The following is a 20,483-nucleotide window of genomic DNA, read 5'->3' on the forward strand; positions in this document are numbered from 1 at the left end:
ATGTGTTTAAAAGGTCTGGGTCCTGGGGTCCATGAGTATTTATTATGTTGGCCCTCTGCTTCTCTTGTTTTTTAAAATAATTTTGCAAACATTATAACTCCCTTTTTTAGGGCCAAACATGATAAAATAAAAGACTGAGAAAGGTATATAATCTTACAACAAGGTATAAGGTGAAATAAGCTGAGTTGGCAAGCCATAAAATAGTATCTTCCTGAACACTGTTTTAAGAACTCAATTATACATTACATTTCCACATAATGTATATATTATTGATATATATATATGTATATATAGTAAAATTACAGAAATTGACTGCAAGGGTACATATTATCTCCCTGGGAAGGGAGATAGGGAAAGGAAGGGAGAGAGAGATGAACATTAGCCATAATGTCCTATTTTTAGTGTCCCCATTTTTGTGTGTCTGATGTAAAAGTACTGTTTGCCTCACAATGCTATTATAAAAGTGGCTGTCAAGGATAATAAATTCCAATAAAAATATTTGCTACAGCTAGACAATCACTAGGCATCTGAGATTATTTTCAAGTTATAAAAAGTCAGAAGTAAAAGAAAAATGATGAGAACACAGGGACACATCGAAAGGAACAGCAGAAACTGGGGCCTACCAGAGGAGGGAGAGGATCCAGAAACATATGAGTACCAGACTTCATACCTGGGTGATGAAATAATCTGTACAAACACCCATGACACAAGTTTACCTCTATAGCAAATCTGCACATGTACCCCTGAACTTAAAAGTTTGAAAAAAATAAAAAATAAAAATCTAATAATTTATATATAGGACTTATTACTGGCAAGTAGCAAAAATAAGGAATTTTAAATGTAGTTCTTGTAACCACAGTATCTTTTCCACTGTGGGAAAAACTACCATTAGACATTGCCTGTGAAGTGTATGTTGATATAATCTTTTCCTTCAGAAAACCTTTATAAACATGCTGATGTAACAAAACCAAAGTGATTGGTAAAGAAGATTTAGTAATGTATTTAAGCCTTGAGAAATTTCTTTATTGTTTGTCAAATCAACAACAAAAAAATCTGTTTTTAATTGAATGTAATGTTAAAGAAAATTCTTGAGTAAATGCTAATTTGTTTTCCTAGAAAACCTTTTTTTAACAGCCTCATCTCAATTCAACACATCTTGCCACTGATATACTGTATAATATAACAATATCAAATAGGGAGAATTGAATATACATAAGATGACTGTGGTAATCAAAGAAAACTTGTAACAAGTTAATCCCTACCTAGAGACATGCATAATCATTACTGTGGATGGTATTAGGTTTCACTGAGAAAGAAGAGGTCACTAAATAGCTGGAACTAATAATACTTTACACAAACCACACTTGAAGGTCACCTGCAGGGAAGGGAAGAGAAATGTGGGGAGGCAAGGGCATTGGTAGGAGTTTTTAGAGGACACAATCCACAGTTTTAGATAATTCGGATATTTTAAGGTTTATAAGCTTTGGGAAATTTCTGGAAACAATAAAAGATTATTTATCAGGGGGCATCTGCCCTTCCAGCCTCAGTACTGGGAGTTGGCCCAGGTTGATACTGGAACTGGTCCAGCCTAGGCAGGTCAACAGACTCCTTTTTATTGGAAAGGTTTCCTTCACTGACGTGCAAGAACACTGGATAAATTCCTTTCACCTCCACAAAGGAATGAAGCTTGAGGCGGGTGTTAAAGCAAACTAAATATGGCCTGAAGACTTCGTTCTATATTTAAGTCCTTGTGGACAAACCGTAACCTAGCTTAGTAGGCAGATAAAATTGAAAACCTAACTAGTAATATGCACCTGTAACAACAGCTGAGTGTTGGCCAATCCCAGCGGCCATACTTCAATCACTCATAGACTGCTGAGTGTTCAAACTGCATTCAACTAAGGCAAACACCAAGCTGTAACCAATCTCACTGTTTCTGAACCTCACTTCCGATTCCTGTAAATCACTTTACCCTTTTTGTCCATAAACTTGTTCTGACCATGAGGCACCCCGGAGTCTCCAAATCTGCTGTGATTCTGGAGGCTGCCTGAATCGTAAATCGTTTGTTTTTTTGCTCAATTAAACTCCATTGAATTTAACTTTTCTGAAGTTTTCTTTTAACAGGGGCTGTAAGAAAAGTAATCCCTGCTCCCCAGAAAAGTGGCGGAAGGCAGCGTTTTGAGCTGAAATGTACTTAAGCAGGGGTCAATCTCAATGGAGGGCTTAAAGGATACCTCATGTGAATGTAATGAGTCTTTACATCCCACAGTTCCCTCTCTGGACTTCTGGAGGCCGAGCAGAAGATCCAGAAAACAAGAGAGAAGGACGGGAAGGGGGGTAGTAACCTGCCTAAAGTCAGAATTACTGATTTCAATTTCCTCATAGACCAGATACAGATTTCTTTTAACTTGTTTCAAGTCTTCCAAAATGTAGACATCCTTCCAGGAGAAGATTCTCAAAAAAAAAAAAGAGAAAACAAATTTTATTTTTTAAATAATTCTTTTCTTTTTAAATTTAAGAAAAGACATTTAAAAAAAAACACAAAATTTAGACATCTTAGCAGAAATGTTGGTTTCTTAAAATTACTAAGATAAAGCCATTGAACTAAGAAAGCTTTCTAAATATTAATAACATTCGCTACCATTTACAGGCTGCTTGATTAGTGCCTGATTAGGCACAGTTACAAGCATGTTTTAGATATTATTCTACCTAATCTTTAATAACCCTATGGGATGGATAGGTGTCACTACTAGCCCTGATTTATGGATAAAGCAAGTGAGGCACAGAAATTGTAAGTACTTTGCCTGAAGCATATGTTTAGGAGGAGGCAAAAACGGGCTCTGGACTGGTTCTGGAGTCCAAGTTTTAACTCCTACACCATATGGCCTCCAAGACACCATGACACACTGCAAGCTCCCTCAATTCTACAAATTCTTTGACACACATCCCAATTTAAAATTTCAGAGCTACTCCTAGTACACTAAAACCTAACTTGCCCAATTTGCCTGTTAGAAAATTGGTTTTCAGGCTGGGTGCAGTGGTGAACACCTGTAATGCCAGCACTTTGGGAGGCTGAGGCGGGTGAGTCGCTTCAGCTCAGGAGTTTGAGACCAGCCTGGGCAACATGGTGAAACGCCATCTCTACAAAGACACGAAAATTAGCTGGGCATGGTGGCACATGCCTGTACTTTCAGCTACATGGGAGGCTGAGGTGGGAGGATCACTTGAGCCTGGGGAGGTGGAGGCTGCAGTGAGCCAAGATCACACGACTGCTCTCCAACCTGGGCAACAGAGTGAGACACTGTCTCAAAAAAAAAAAAAAAAAAAAAAATGAAAGAAAAGAAAATTTGGTTTTCATCAGAGACCACAGTAACAAAGATTTGTCACATCATTATCAGTCCTGAAGCATCACTGTGATTCTCAGAAGAGATCTTCATCAGCATCAGGATAAAGAAATTAATTTTTTATCAAATGTTAACAGAGATCAAGCATTCTGAATTTGGGCACCAACACTTTTTGTGAGCCTAACTGTCCCAAGCTTTGTGTTGATATACCTGCTATGACTTCATACAGGGATGCCTGCTTCTCTTCAATCAACTTCTAAGTCTCATGAACTGTAAGTTTCAGGGTCCCAAGAAAGGAACAGATAATGCTAAATGCCATAGACTGGTCCAGGATGAACCATCAGTCGCAACCCAGGATGGTTTTCCTATTTATTTTTTGTTTTAATGTTCACACTAAAATATCACAGTAAAGTTTGAAGATAAAATACACTAAAGAGAAACTGAAATAGGAAATTTACCTACTCATTAAAGTGTATCTAATCTTGGAAGAAACCAAATCCGGGATACTGGGAATGACTACATTCCCTTTGTAAGGTTTCACTACAAATGATTATGACAGTAACTGTCAGAAGAATGGAATTCAAGAAACACCATTTAATACCATTTAAGTCCTGAATTAAAGCTGTGCTTTCTAAACACATCACCTGAAATAGTAATGGACTAATTCTTTAACTTTGTTCTCCTAAAGTAAAAAGATATAGACCAGTAATTATATTAACTCTCTCATGAAGCATCTGTAGTTATAATGGCTCACAATAAATAACCAAGAAATCCTCAGATGGGGCTGGAGCATTCAATTTGCTCCTCTTGATAATGCTTCACAAAAAAACTATGTCACTAGCCACATGACTGCAATTACCTTTGACACTCAGGATTTAGTGAAATCCAATGTCAGTGGCCAACAGTCCTTTTTAAACATTAACCTCTTCCTTCTTCAAAATCATATCAAATGAAAACAGAAGTTCCTCATTCTTCTCTTTCCTGTTGAACTTTAAATTAGAATAATACAGGCTATATGTCTTTCCACCTATTTTCTCCCTCTAGTCAAGAGAGTAAATTATGATGTAGAAGCTACTTATTTTTTTTTAAGTTTTTTTGTAAAGATGCAGTCTTGCTATGTTGCCCAGGCTGGTTTCAAACTCTTTGCTTTAAGTAATCCTCCCACCTGGGCCTCCCAAAGTGCTAGGATTACAGGCATGTGTCACTGTACCCAGTTTCGGGTTTTTTTGTTTTTTGAGACAGGGTCTCATTCTGTTGCACAGGCTGGAGTGCTGTGGCATGATTACAGCTCACTGCAGCCTCAATCTCCCAGACTCAAGCAATCCTTTCACCTCAGCCTTCTGAGTTAGCTGGGAATACATACATGCACCACCATACTGGGCTATTTTTTGATTTTACAGAGATGGAGTATCACGATGTTGCCCACGCTCGTGTTGAACTCCTGGGCTCAAGAGGTCCTCCTGCCTCTGCTTCCCAAAGCATTGGATTACAGGCGTGAGCTACAGTGCCCTGCCTGGAAGCTAATTTAAAACATCCTCAATATTCATAGCAACTATTAGATGTTAAGAGTGAGGTACAGGCTGGGCATGGTGGCTCATGCCTGTAATCCCAGCTCTTTGGGAGGCCGAGGCAGGTGGATCACCTGAGGTCAGCAGTTCGAGACCAGCCTGAGTAATATGGTGAAACCCTGTCTCTACTAAGAATACAAAAATTAGCTGGGTGTGGTGGCGTGTGCCTGTAGTCCCTGCCACTTGAGAGGCTGAGACAGAAGAATTGCTTGAACCCAGGAGGTGGAGGTAGCAGTGAGCCAAGATCGCGCCACTGTACTTCCAGCCTGGGCAAAAGAGTGACATACAGTAGATAAAATGGGGTGAGCATCCCTGTGATGTGATTTGACAACTGGCTAGCAGCAAATTGGGCTCAGCTGATGGTGAGAGGATAAGAAAGTAGAAACGACCCACACAGCTGGTTTTTAGGAGTCTCACAGTAACACTCCACAGACCTAAACAAGAAACAGGAGGCTATGAGGGGACACTCCAGCCTGCAAGGAAGGCCCAGGCATCATGGCAAGTGTATCTTTGAAATGGTTACCCCTGAGTTCCGGGCTTGACAAAACACCAGTGAGTGGGAAGGAGGACTCATAACTGTGAGAACACAGGGGGTTCAGAAGCCTGGGGGTGGTGGAGAGGATGAAGGTTCAGAAGGTGTGAGGCTTTTCTTCAGGTAGGAGGATGAGCTCACACACGGCAGTCCACCCTCATCGCTGGTTTTGCTTTCTGCATTCTGAGTTACCTGCAGTCAACTACAGTCTGAAAATAGGTGAGCACAATACAGTAAGATATTTTGGGAGCGACCATACTCATATAACTTTTATTACAGTACATTGCTATATTGTATTATTGTTATTAATCTCCGTGTCTAATTTATAAATTAAACTGTATCACAGGTATGTATAGAAAAAACATAGTATATACATATAGGGGTCGGTACCATCTGAGGTTTCAGGCATCGACTGAGGCTCCTAGAAGGATATGCGGAAGACTACTGCGTATACAAACATCTAGCACAGGATAGGGAGCAAATCATTGTTTGCTGAATCTGAAGTCTGTGGGTACCTAGGGGAATTTCTGAGTTCATGATATCATAGGTGGTGTGGAAACAAGTCCCAGCATAAACCCACACAGCTGGCTGAATGAAGTTCAAGTGAAGGTCATGCAGCATCAAAGTAGATGTGCGTGTCACTGAAACTTATGCAGTGGAGTGAGAATAATTTTGAAATTACTTAGATTGTGAGAAAATTTGGTTGATGATTAGAAGTGTTGCTATAAGAGGTCAGTTTGGAGTTCCACTCAAAATTCATACTAATTTTAATGTCATGGCATTCTAAAGTACTAGATGGGTAAGGGGAAGTTATGGGATTCTGAACAATACCATTAAGAATTAGGATAGGATTTTCTACTGTGGTGTCACAGAAGAATCAGAGATAGAAAATTCATAAAAAGAAAATTTGATTCCCCAAGCAAGCCCAGGGTAAAAATCCAGAGTGCTGAGGTTTTGAATCCTAATATCTCAGTTGCCACTTTGCATCTTTACAGTGCTGAATGAAAGGTGTGCACCAGGAACCGTCTACCCACAAAGAACCTGTTTTTCTGGGCCTTAAAAAAAAAGGCAGATGCAGAGATGGTATTATAAAAGAGAAGCATAAAAGGAAATTTGTGAGGGTGGCTTAATGAGATGCACTGAATAGGTGGAGAACTAGAGGGAATGTGGCTAGGTACACAGTGGACTTTGTTAAATTAGCAGCAGCTCCAGTTCACTTTCCACGATATTTCCTAATCCACGAAGCAGCAGGTGGGAGTGAGGGACACTATTAGTCAAGAGCTCAGTGGGAGTTTAAATCACTAAGGATTTGTGTATGCAAGTTCTCCCTGGCTTACACGTAATATGGTCATGATAACTGAATTTCAACTGTGCAAAAGGAAAGAAAATACTTACAATAATTCAAACATGGCTATAATGAGGATATGCCACAAACTCGAAATGAAATTTTATAGTAAGCTCTGGTAGTTCAAGGAAAGATGATGGTAGAAGGTGCTTCTGGAATGGTCTAGCACTAGAATTTGATCCAAGTAAGCCACTGCAGACTATCCAAGCCAATGTCCTAGCCGAAAACAAACAAGTCATCCCTGCATGAAGGCTAGTGGACAAAGGTCGTTAAAACAAAATTCACTGTCATTATCACCAGGCAGGGTGGTGATTGATCTGCTATCTCCAGGCCTTTGCTAGATTCAGAACAAAGTCCTGGACCCTGGAATGTTTAAAGGCCTAGAAAGACTACCTCTCCAGCTGTGCTGTCTCATTCTCTGGCTGGCAGGGCCAGAGTGTGTTGCCTCCAATCAGTTATCTTATGAGGAACCAGATTTGGGCTTCTGCCATCTGGCTTAGCACCCATGGACTAAGAGGTCTTGAATCAGCACCTAGAAATAATTTCCTTCAAGTTCTACAGAACAGCTCAACAGAAAAAGAGAACTGTTTCAGTGGAAAAAGTAAATACCAAAGTTTCTAAGACTATTATGGATGTAAAAAATTGTTGGATATATTCTTGTCAACTTTTTATCTAGGGTGTGACACTTGTTGATGTAATGAAGATTTAGGAAGCCTCAACAAGGCATACCTCAGAATACTGCCAGTTCAGTTCCAGACCACCCCAATAAAGCAAATATTGCAATAAAGCAAGTCACACACATTTTTTGGTTCCACAGTGCATAAAAAAGTTGTATTTTCATTACACTGTAGTCTATTAAGTGTGCAACATTATGTCCTAAAACAGTGTACATAACTTCATTAAAAACTACTTGATTGCTAAAAAATGCGAAGAATCATTGGAGCCTTTAGTGAGTTGTAATCTTTTTGCTGGTGGAGGGTCTTGCTTCCATGTTGATGGCTGCTGACGGATAAGGATAGTAGTCACTGAGGGTTGGGGTGCTGTGGCAATTTCTTTTTTTTTTTTTTTTTTGAAAGGGTCTCACTCTGTTGCCCAGGCTGCAGTGCAGTAGCACAACCATAGGTCACTGCAGTCTTGACTTCTCAGGCTCAAGCAATCCTTCTGCATCAGCCTCTCAAGTTGCTAGGACTATAGGCTTGTGATACCACACCAAGCTAGGTTTCGTTTTGTTTTGTTTTGTTTTTGGTAGAGGCAGGTTCTCACTATGTTGCCCAGTCTGGTCTCAAACTCCTGGGTTCAAATGATCCTCCTGCCTCTGCCTCTCAAAGCACTGGGATTATAGGCATGAGCCACTGCACCCAGCTGCAATTTCTTAAAGTAAGATAGTAGTGAAATTTGCCAAGTCCATGAACTCTTCCTTTCATGAAAGACTTCTCTGTTGTATGTGATGTTGTGTGATAGCATTTCATCCACAGAACTTTTTTCAAAAATGGACTCTATCCTCTCAAACCCTGCTGCTGCTTTATCAACTAAGCTTATGTAATATTCTAAATCCTTTGTTGTCACTTCAACAATGTTCACAGCATCTTCACCATGAGTAGATTCCATCTCAAGAAATCACTTACTTCGTTCATCCATAAGAAGAAACTAATCTGTTCAAGTTTTATCATGGAATCGCAGCAATTCAGTCACATCTTCAGGCTCTACTTCTAATTCTAGTTCTCTTGCCATTTCCACCACATCTGCAGTTACTTCCTCTACTGAAGTCTTAAACCCCTCAAAGTCATTCATGAAGGTTGGGATCAACTGCTTCCAAACACCTGTTAATGTTGATATTTTGAGTTTTGTATGGTAGATGCACCTGACAGTGATAATGCGACCTGAGTATACCCTGCGAATAACCCTGTATGGCAGAGGCACCTCAATGTGTATTCAGAAGTGGCCAACCCAGAGATCCATTCCTTGTCTATGAGGAACACCTGAGCCCCAGATGCATCCTGTGGAACATGGGGCATACAGGGGATCACGGCCCATTGTTGTGGGTTAAATGAGGTTTGCCAGGTGGAAGTTGCTAAGGGGAGGGTGTTAAGTGAAAATGCTATATAAATTGCATGTGTTTTGCAAGTGATGGTGGTGGTTTTGCCCAGTCTGCCACCACTGGACTCTCTCATCTGTATGTAAGTCCCCAGTAAAACCCATGTCTCATTCGCTGGCTCTGGCTCTCTTCAGCCTCTTGAACCATATCCACTGGAGTCAATAGGGGTTTGGCACACCAGCCTCCCTCCATGCATCACAAATGTTCTTAATGGCATCTGCAATGGTGAATCCTTTCCAGAAGGTTTTCAATTTTCTTTGCCCAGATTCATCAGAGGAATCACTATCTATGGCAGCCATAACCTTACAAAACATATTTCTTAAGTGATAAGACTTGAAAGTCAAAATTATTCCTTGATCCATGAACTGCAAAATGGATGTTGTGATGGCAGGCATGAAAACAACATTAACCTCCTTGTGGCCGGGTGCAGTGGCTCATGCCTGTAATCCCAGCATGTTGGGAGGCCAAAGCAGGTGAATCACCTGAGGTCAGGAGTTCGAGACCAGCCTGGCCAACATGGCGAAACCCCGTCTCCACTAAAAATACAAAAAATTAGCCAGGTGTGGTGGTGTACACCTGTAATCCCAGCTACTTGGGAGGCTGAGGCAGGAGAATCGCTTGAACCCAGGAGGCAGAGGTTACAGTGAGCTGAGATCACTGCACTCCAGCCTAGGTGACAGAGTGAGACTCTGTCTCAAAAAAAAAAAAAAAGAAAGAAAAAGAAAAAAGAAAACAACATTAACCTCCTTTGTCCACCTCCATCAGGGTGACCTGGTACATTGTCAATAAGCAGTAATATTCTGAAAGAAAACTTTTTTTCTGAGCAGTAGGTCTCAATAGTGGGCTTAAAATAGTCAGTACACCATGCTATAAACAGATGTGCTGTCATCCAGGCTTTGTTGTTCCACTGACAGAGTGCACACAGAGTAGATTTAGCATAATTCTTAAGGGCCTCAGAATTTTCAGAATGGCAAATGAGCACTGGCTTCAACTCCAAGTCAATGATTGCAATGACTAAGCTGCATTATCCCCTAACAAGAGATTCAGCCTGTCCTTCGAAGCCAGGCACTGACTTTGACTCTCTGTCTATCAACGTCCTAGATGCCATCTTCTTCCAATAGAAGGCTGTTTCATCTCCATTGAAACTCTGTTGTTTAGTGAAGTCACCTTCATCAATTACCTTAGCAAGATCTGGATAACTTGCTACAGCTTCCGCATCAGCATTTGCTGCTTCGCCTTGTGCTTTTACGTTATGGAGACAGTTTCTTTCCTTAAACCTCATGACCATCCTCTGCTAGTTTCAAACTTTTTTTCTGCAGTTCCCTCACCTCTCAGCCTTCATAAAATTGAAGAAAGTTAGAGTCCTTGTTCTGGATTAAGCTTTGGCTTAAGAGAACATGTGGTTGGTTGATCTTCTACCCAGACCACTCAAACCTTCTTTGTATCAGCATTCAGGCTGTTTCGCTTTCTTTTCGTTTGTGTGTTTACCATGGTAGCACTTTTCGCTTCCTTTAAGAACTTTTCCTCTGCATTCACATCTTGGCTGTTTGGCGCAAGAGGCCTAGCTCTCAGCCAATCTAGGCTTTCAACATGCCTTCCCTCACTAGGCTTAATCATTTCTAGCTTTTGATTTAAAGTGAGAGGCATGTAATCCTTCACTTGAGCACTTAGATTAGGGGACATTGTAAGGTTATTAGTTAACTTCATCTCAAAATTGTCATGTCTCAAAGAATAGGGAGGCCTGAGGAGAGGGAGAGAGACAGAAACGGATGGGTTGGTGGAGTAGTCAAAACACACACAATATTTGTTAAGTTTGCTATCTTATGTGGGCATGGTTTGTAGCATCCCAAAACAATTACAATAGTAACATCAAAGATCACCCATCACAGATTACCATAACAGATATAATAACAATGAAAAAGTCTGAAATATTGCAAGAATTACCAATATGCGATGCAGAGATGAGAAGCAGGCACATGCTATTGGAAAAATGGTGCCAACAGACTTGCTTGATATACGGTTGCCACAAACCTTCAATTTGTAAAAAAATGCAGTATCTGTGAAGCACAATAAAAGAAAGTACGTGCATACTAGACTTTGTATTAGTTGCTGGGGGCACAGTGTGAATCTGACAGACATATTCATCGCTTCCTGGAAGCTTCGTCTAGTTCAGGAGACAGACAATAAACAACGACTCAGCAAACACTTACTACACAATTTGCGTGGAGTAAGAAAAGGCCTAGAATCTGAGACTAGCTTGGTCTGGGGACATCCTTAGGGAAATGACAATTTTTTTTTTTTTTGAGACAAGGTCTCACTCTGCTGCCCAGGCTAGAGTATAGTGCTACGATCATGGCTCACTGCAGCCTCGACCTCCTTGGGCCCAGGGGATTCTCCCACCTCAGCCTCCGGAGCAGCTGAGACCACAGGTGCACACCACCACACCTGGTTAATTTTTATATTTTTTGTAGAGATGGGGTCTCTGTTGCCAGGGCTGTTCTTGAACTCCTGGGCTCAAATGATCCTCCCACCTTGGCCTCCCAAAGCACTGGGATTACAGGCATAAGCCACCATGCCTGGCCAAGGAAATGACATTTAAACCGAAAGACAAGTAGGTGTTGACCAGATAGAGTGAAGTGGAGAGAGGAGAAGCAGCAGAAGTACATACCAGGTAGAAGGAAGAGCTCCAAGCGAGACAGTATCTACTGCACCAGGACACAGATCTGCTGGCATATATATGTTCGATTACAGCAGCAAATAACATTTAATTTGGTGCTTTCTCCATCATAAGTGTTCACAGCACTTACTTCTGAGTGACTAGAGAACAAAACAAGACTAGCACAGAGAAACAAGGAGTATTGAAAGAAAAGATGGGTAACCATACTTAGAATACGAAGTCTTGGTGCTGAAAATAAGTATGTGAAAATAAGCCTGCAAAAATAAGCCTGGATACATCTGGCATCCCCAGTGTAAGCATCCATAATCTCAACCACTGGCAGAAACCTGTCCATTAGCCTAGGACATTGCCATCAAGCAACTCACATACATGCACACAAGTGCACATGCACACCCCACATCAGAAGGAAAAAAAAACCCTTGCAAAAAAAAAAATTCCTTCTGAATTGGCTTTTAAAATGGCAGATGATCACTGCTATTGTTCCCTGATTAAGGCAGATGAGAGTTTTCCATTAATCCCAAGGAATAACAGGTACACTCCCTTAATCATATTTAAAATAACAAGTGAGGTGATCTGACATTATGGCAGTTTATTTCCTTCATCTAACACAACAAAATTACAGGGTACTGCATGAGCAATCTACCTGGCAGCTAGGACTTCTGATTCACATGAACAAACACAGAACAAGGATCCAGTCACATATGCCTATGGTAGGAAAGCGACTAAAACAACACAAGAAAGAAGGCAGCCTTCCTAGAAATTTTCACTCACAAACAAGTTAAGGAAAGAAATTAGATTGGGGAAAATATCTTCATAAAAAGAGACTGGTTAAGGTTTGGCACAGACAAGCATGATGGTCTTTCCACCAGGCCATTCTCCCAACAGAACATGTCAGTAGAAGTTATCAGAAAATGTGAGACATTTGGTTATAAATTACCAATATTATAATTGTCACATAATCAGCTCCAATTATTTTCCAGAGAATAAGCTAAGTGCTTATGTATTCTAATACCCGCCATCACCTGTGAGCATGATTTTATCCATTTCATTTCGCAGATGAGAATCTTGAGGCTTAGAAAGTTTAAATATTAATAACAGTAATGTGCATATTTCCATATGTAGCACTTTTTCTATCATTTTTTCTAAGCACTTTTTTCACAGTTTCTCACACCAGATACAGCCTGGATTTCTAACAACTTTGGCAAACTCTGACCTGTACCCACTCACTACTAGTGAACGTGGTGAAACTTTCCTAGTATCCTGTTTTCCCACTATGTAAACTGATATCCCTGACAGTGGCTGGTTCTGAATTTCCATAGCTCTACATCAGGGCTCAGAGGCAACAACTGGTTTGTAAGGGGGTAACTTCTCTTAAAATCGAATTTTTACTTAGAGCTTAAGCTACATTATTTGGGAAGTTTTTAAAAGGGGCTAATAGAGATTCCAACTCTCTTCCCTCCTGCCCAACTCCAAGACACCTCTTGGTCATGCACTCAGCTGGTGACCTTGAAAGCAATCCTATTAGGAGTACAGAGGTGGCTCGGGCCTCCATACTGTTGTTTTCAATAATGGTTTTAGAATGACAGGTTCTGCCGAATCTTCGTATTTTAATATCTTTTTACTACTTTATTAGGCCTGCAACTTTAATTTAGAATGAATCTAGTTCCCCAAACCATATATATTCAAGATCAAAACTGTTAGGATAATTTTTCTTGGTCTATACTCCTGAACTTCATTCCCACTCCACACTGGACCTGGGATTGTACATTCTTTGGAATCTAGAAAGATTCTATGAGAATTTTCTTACTAACAAACCATTGCTGGGCAGATAGCCTGAAAAACAGGACCTGCATTTTACAGTTGGCATAAATGTCAAATGATGCTCTGGTAAATATTTCAAACAGTGCCTTATGTCCATCTGTGACACACTTTGGGCCTCGGCGTCTGGGTCTGGGGTATAATGGGGTATGACTTATCTTCTGAAATTGGCAAATCTAGAACATAAACTTAACATATGGAAGGTGCAACATAAAGTGGGCTTTTCTTAAATGTCTAGATGATCTGAGAATTAAGATGGAGTCTCTCGGTAAAATCACCTTCATTGCTGTTAAGTTTCTGCTAAATGAAAAACATAGTCAAGGTGCCTAGAGCCACCTGGAGAATTTCTGTAACAACAAATTAAAGTTGCTCTTGGAGACACACAGACGTTAATGGAAATGGACATTCAATTCAAACTCAGACTATAATCTTTTAATAAATAAGATCTAAGAGTTATCAGCTGGGAGGCTCTAAGTAAATACTTAATTGTGTTTGGTTCCTATGATTGGAGGAGTCAGCTCTTTTAGCTCCATCAATTATAGCTCTGGAAACAGGCACACAATTTTTCAGCCTTTTAGTTTTATATAGCAAGCAAATTACACTTTATATTGTACCTCACTATACAAAAACTTTGGTTATACACAGGCTAAATCATGTTCCTCTTTGTACACAGTAACGCATGTGGTAATTTCTACTTATATAACACATAATGCCTGGGGAACAGCTGTATTCATTTATTCAAATAGTTACAGAGAATCCAATGAGTACAAGACATACATTAGATGATGTGATCCTTGCTCCATCCCCTATTATTTTTATATAAATATTTTGAATAAAATATTACATTTAAGATCTCTTCAGCAAATAAAAATTTATGCCAATGAATTTGACCTCAAGATTTCCTCCTCAAAATAAGGATCTTTGATATCATTGTTCTAAAATATATTTTTGCCTCCCTAGCTGTCAAATTTTATGGCTAAAACCTTTTGCCTAGCCCTAAAATGCCAAACATAAGGACACTGGGAAAAGACAATGGTGCAAGCCTTACAGAACAAAAGAGAAAAAGAAACAAGGAAATGTATGAGAATGATTCTATAGCGGCATTCACATTTCTTATTCTAAGACTCCTCTTGGAAAACAAAAAGATTCATGACTTAGAAAAGGACATTACAGTTGCTAGATCATCACCTATCTGACAGGAATATAAATGGTAAACACTAGATTATATTTCATTTGGAAACCTTAACTGGAGGAAATTCTACCTTTACAGTGGAAAAGCCAAAAGAAGAGAAGTCACTGCAGGCTCCAGAAATACACATTTTAACAAAGTGGGGGCGGGGGGAGTACAGTTTCTCAGAACCACTGTGTCCTGATCTCAAGGAGAAGTTGTATTTCTTTACAATTTAATCTATGATTAGCTAACAAAAGGGACAGAAAGCATTATTAACTTTAATATTCACAAAGTGGCCAATTAATAGCACCTTGTAACTATATACCTTCGTTTTTCCACCAAAGAAAAATGAATAGCATGACAGAAAACAACAAAACAGGGCTGGGTGCAAGTGGCTCACTCCTGCAATCCCAGCACTTTGGGAGATCAAGGTGTGGGGATCACTTGAGCCCAGGAGTTGGAGACCAGCCTAGGCAACAAAGTGAGACCCTGCCTCTACAAAATTAAAAGAAAGAAAAACAGCCAAGTGTGGTGGTATGCACCTCTAGTTGCAAGCTACTTGGAAGGCTGAGGAGGATCACTTGAGCCCAGGAGTTCAAAGTTGCAGTGAGCCATGATCATACCACTGCACTTCAGCCTGGAAGACAGAGCAAGAGTTTGCCTCAAAAAAAAAAAAAAAAGGAAGAGCAGGAGGAGGAGGAGGAGGAGAAGACAGCAACAAAAGATAATCTCTGGTATACTAATAGACAAATGCAGTTTCATGGAGAGCAATATGATTAATGTATCAAACACAGAATTGTCTCTTTCCAAGTAGTTACCTTGAAAGGACAATTCTAATGCTATCAAAGTTTCTTAGAATTCCTGTATTATGAAGACCTTCAGAGTCTGTGAAAGTTATTTTAAGTGTTAAGTTTACTTTTGTTTCATAATGTTCCATTTACTCTGAAAGGTACAGGGTATAAAGAGGAGTGAGTCCTGGCCCTTACAAAGCTTACAGTGTCAAGAAGGACATGGGTGTGTGCATGGATGATTTCATTACACTGAAGTAAGTCAGTACAGGACTTATAGTGCGGAAGGAGCATAGGGAGGGGCTGCCCTTTGTGCCAGGAATGAGGAGGCTGGGAGCGAGAGAGGAGGCTGCCTGCAGATGGCACCCAAGGAAAGTCTGGAGAAGATGCCATGTGATTTGATTCTACAGAGTAAGTCAGAGTTATCCAAATGAGGAAGCAAGATGAGGAAAATGGACAGATGAGCATGAGTAGGACATAGGCATGCAAGAACATGACGGAGCAGGCAAATGCAACAAGCACTTTGGTGCTGCTGGAGCACAAAGTGCAAAGAGTGGTAGGAAAGAGGATGGAGAAGGAAAAAGGGACCAGCTGGTAGGTAGTCTAGGTGCCATGCTAAGGGGCTTGGACTATTCCTTAGGACAGGGGTCACAAAAGCAAGGACTACGGTAATGTAGATAACTGAGGCAGGCCATGTAATGCATATTCTAGAAGAGAGGCACTGGAGTACGTATGACCCATCTATAGCATATGGTGACAACTGCTACTTAGCTCCAGCTGATGACTGCTGTGAAGAAAGAGGACAAGGGTGGCTGTGTCTTCCAATTTTTCAAGGGAAGCTGAAATCCAGATTATGAAAAAATCAGTTTCTAAATGTTGACTCATAAACACCTGCAGGGGACAAATAAACATAGCTATAGACTAAATATGGCTCCAAGACTCCTAGTCAAGACCTCTGTTTCACTGAGAAGTTTATTTCTAATGGGCAGATATTTCCATTAGAAAGATGTCACAGTGGCACACTATGGAGGATGGGTTGGAAAGAGGAAAGACTGAAAGCAGGAAGACCATGATCCACCTAGAGAGTTATGTCTTTCGTCTTTTGAGGGAGATGATAATTTTGATAAAATCAAGTAAAAGTCGTTTAGAATCAAGTCTCATGAGTAAATTTAATATTAGATCTGGACATCAATCAGGTTTTATATAAAAACAACACAGGAGTATAAAGTCAATCAGATGACTGCTTTAGGCAGTTCACAGAATGGGTCAGGAGGCCATTACAAAGCAGAAGCTGTAAAATGTATTGTGTAATAGTCATGAAGCCTCTAGAAGTGTCTATCCGCAGGAAAACATTGTGTGGATGTCTAGCTTCTATAATGACATTTAAAAGACTCTTTGCCCATTATTCTGTGCTCCCGCCTTTAAGGTCTGTGTGAGCTTCCAACCTCAGCCAGACATTTGGGATGGGATAGGAGTCTATATCCCTTAAACGCTCTGTTTCAGATTAAAATCTTGAGGCTAATGGCTTCACAGTTGGCACACACTTAACATTTCCGCCACTCTCATCCTCTCCCTTTCCTGACTTCAATTTATACTCTTGCATTATTTGTACACATTTTTCTTCCTCCACTTCTGTGAGCAGAAACCACGTCAATTATCTTTGCATTACTTCCACAAAACCCCAGCAGAGTAATCTGCCACAGAGTGAGCATTTAACAAATGCTGGTTGAGGAGGAAAATGCCTTATTACTTAATAATCGCTGTGCTCAGCAAAATTCACCATCTAAGGCAGGTTTGCCTTGAGACCTATCCAAGGGCATTTAGTTACTGCAGCACCTAAACAGTCTCTCCTAAGCCAGTCCTGAAGTCAGCATTACAAGGAGGCTTGAGGTTCTGAGGTATAAGAGCATCAGCATAAGCCCAGCTCGTTCCCAGTGATTATTTAATTACTGTGGTAATAACAGTCAGGTATGTAAAACATTACACTCCTACTGATTACATGAAAGAGTAATCACTCTTTCAAGAATTATCTAGTCTGCCATCTTTTTTTTTTTTTTTTTTTAGAGACGGAGTCTCGCTCTGTCGCCCAGGCTGGAGTGCAGTGGCGCAATCTCGGCTCACTGCAAGCTCCGCCTCCCGGGTTCACGCCATTCTCCTGCCTCAGCCTCTCCGAGTAGCTGGGACTACAGGCGCCCGCCACCACGCCCAGCTAATTTTTTTGTATTTTTAGTAGAGACGGGGTTTCACCATAGTCTCGATCTCCTGAACTCGTGATCTGCCCGCCTCGGCCTCCCAAAGTGCTGGGATTACAAGCGTGAGCCACCGCGCCCAGCTAGTCTGCCATCTAAACAAACTATTGTCACCCCACCAGATAACTATGAAGCCACCATAGAAGGCCAGATGTTAATCTCCACGTTCACTCTTACTGAGTTATTTGATGTTTGCCCAACAGTATGGTACCTGAAAAGATGGTACTCATCATTAGCCAGGATAATCCTGCACAGAAACATTTAACTCATCAAATTTAGATGGCAAACTTCTTTATTACTAGTAGAAAAAAGATACTAAGCATGAAAACCAGGTTTGAGTATGGTTGGCAGATGAGGCCATGGGGTGGGAAAAGAAAAGTTTCTGATTGTGTATCGCAATAGTCACACACAAAAAATAATCTGTATGTCATCTTGCTATGATGCTTTGGGAATAATTTAGAAAATAAGAGATGGTCAAGCACAGTGGCTCATGCCTGTAATCCCAGCCCTTTGGGAGGCCAAGGTGGGAGGATCACTTGAAGACGGAGTTCAAGATCACCTGGACAACATAGCAAGATCCCATCCCTACAAAAAGCTTTTTAAAAAATTAGTTGGGTGTGGTGGCATGTGCCTGTAATTCCAGCTATTAAGGAGGTTGAGGCAGGAGGATCACTTGAGCCCAGGAGCTGGAGGCTGCAGTGAGCTATGATCATGCCATTGGACTCCAGCTTGAGTAACAGGGCAAGACCCTGTCTCTAAAGAAAAAATAAAAATAAAAAGGAGAAAAAAAATAAAGAGTCCATTAAAAGGTGCAACAAATAATACAGGCAACTAGTGACTGGTAATAATAATAATCAGAACAGTGCAACAACATTTAAGTGGAAAAGGTAAAATGAAATTGTCTACACATCCAGGTTTCTGTGTTCTCATGAAGTAAGGAGGCTGTCTGCTCCTTGATGTTCTTCTTAATAACCACATTCATTTCAGGACCCAACCATATCCAACACCAGGAAGCAGTAACGACGAACAAACCAGAGAAGACACAAATTCAGAACGTAACAGCGCTACAGACCAGAACTGTGTTGTCCAATAAGGTAGTCACATGTGGCTATTTAACTAAAATTTTGTTTCTCAGTTGCACTAGCTATATTTCAAGCTCTGCAGCTGTGGCTATTGTATTGGACAGTGCATATACAGAACATTTCCATCATTTTCCATGGAACAAAGCTGGACTACAAAGTGAATATTCCTATTGTTAAGATGGACCCAATGAAAAATTCAGTCAAAGTCAATAGTGTTATTCATCGAGCATAATTAGAGATATCCACGGTTATCTGGTTATTTTATTGAATGTGTCATAGAGACAATTGGTGATCCACAGAAAGTTTGGACATCCTTATCAGCACAGGATTTTTTCTCCTAGTCTTCCTCCAATACCTACCCTTGCTCTCCCCACCACTATGGGCAGGGATAGAAAGAAAAATGGTAGGGGGTCAGAAACTCCTTGATTAAGTCTCTCTTATCCAAGAAGCTGCATAAATTGCCAAAAATAAGTAGGTTTTTAGAAGCATCTTCTTTCCTCCCCTTTCTCTTCCTTTTTAAAAAAATACTAAAAGACAACTAAACAAAAACAACAGGAGACAGGAAGAGGTATTCAAGAAAATTATTAAGAAGAGGGCAAGGCGCGGTGGCTCACGTCTGTAATCCCAGCACTTTGGGAGGCTGAGGTGGGCAGATCACAAGGTCAGGAGTTTGAGACCAGCCTGGCCAATAATGGTGAAACCCCATCTCTACTAAAAATACAAAAACAAATTAGCTAGGCATGGTGGCGGGTGCCTGTAATCCCAGCTACTCAGGAGGCTGAGGCAGGAGAATTGCTTGAACCTGGGAGGCAGAGGTTGCAGTGAGCTGAGATTGTGCCACTGCATGGGCAACAGAGCAAGACTCCATCTCAAAAAAAAGAAAAGAAAATTATTAAGAATAAAATGGATGGCTATCCTAAGTTACTGTCCAAGACATCCAAGGAAAAGTACCACAAATCAAGAATGTTTCCAAAAATACCCCATGGGAACAATTCAACAAATCTACATTAATTTTAAAAGTTACCAATTTTTCAGAGGCAAAATGATTTGCTGCTAAAAATTTAAAGTCCTGAGTTTTCATCCAGAGCAACACACTCTGGTTCAATGATGTAATTCACAGGCAAATAAAAGAATCACATTAAGTCACCCTCCAGTCATAGCATCATTTGATTTCTGAGGTCATTTTGTTCTCAGACAGGAGCCAGGTCTGATAGTAAATAAAAATCAACTACAGTAGTAAGATTCTACTTATTGGAACTTCCCTGTGTACCGTCTCATAAAAATGAAGTAATATGCTTTTGGATTTAACGTAGACAGTTTCAATTATATTTAAGAAAAGCAAAGTAAGATTCATTCGAGAAACAGGAAAAAGAAAACGAGGAGTCCTCAGACACTGGATTCTATTTAACACTCTTCATTTTATCATTGCTTAAATATTTGCTTTCTACTTTGTCATGTTACCTCTCTGCATCACAGAAGAAAATTTGATATCTCAGTGACAGAATAATTTAAGCGCAAGCTAAAAATTAATCAGCACATAAAAGCAAGAAAACTCATAACCCATCTGTTTAAGAACAGCTTATATATTTTGGGGAGGGGGAAGCAAGACTTACGATGCTAGAAAACATAAAACACAGGCCTTAAAGCCCCTTTTTCAAAAATGTCTGATGTTGCTGTCTCTGGCTGATAATTACGGCCCTGGGAGGGCAGCTGTGAGACAATGCTGACAATGATGCAGTACACAGGCTCTCAAGAAGCTGGCAAGCTGCTGCTACCTTTCATACCGTGAAAGAACAACACAAGCGTCAGACTTC

General features: G+C 40.4%; 1 protein-coding gene across 12 annotated transcripts in view; it reads right to left on the reverse strand.

The window, feature by feature from the left end:
* Positions 1–20,483, reverse strand: part of MAP7 (microtubule associated protein 7) — a 209,688-nt gene that overhangs the window by 162,505 nt on the left and 26,700 nt on the right. The window lies entirely within an intron of this gene.

The sequence above is a fragment of the Nomascus leucogenys genome, chromosome 3 (genome assembly GCF_006542625.1).
Source record: "Nomascus leucogenys isolate Asia chromosome 3, Asia_NLE_v1, whole genome shotgun sequence".
NCBI lineage: Eukaryota > Metazoa > Chordata > Mammalia > Primates > Hylobatidae > Nomascus > Nomascus leucogenys.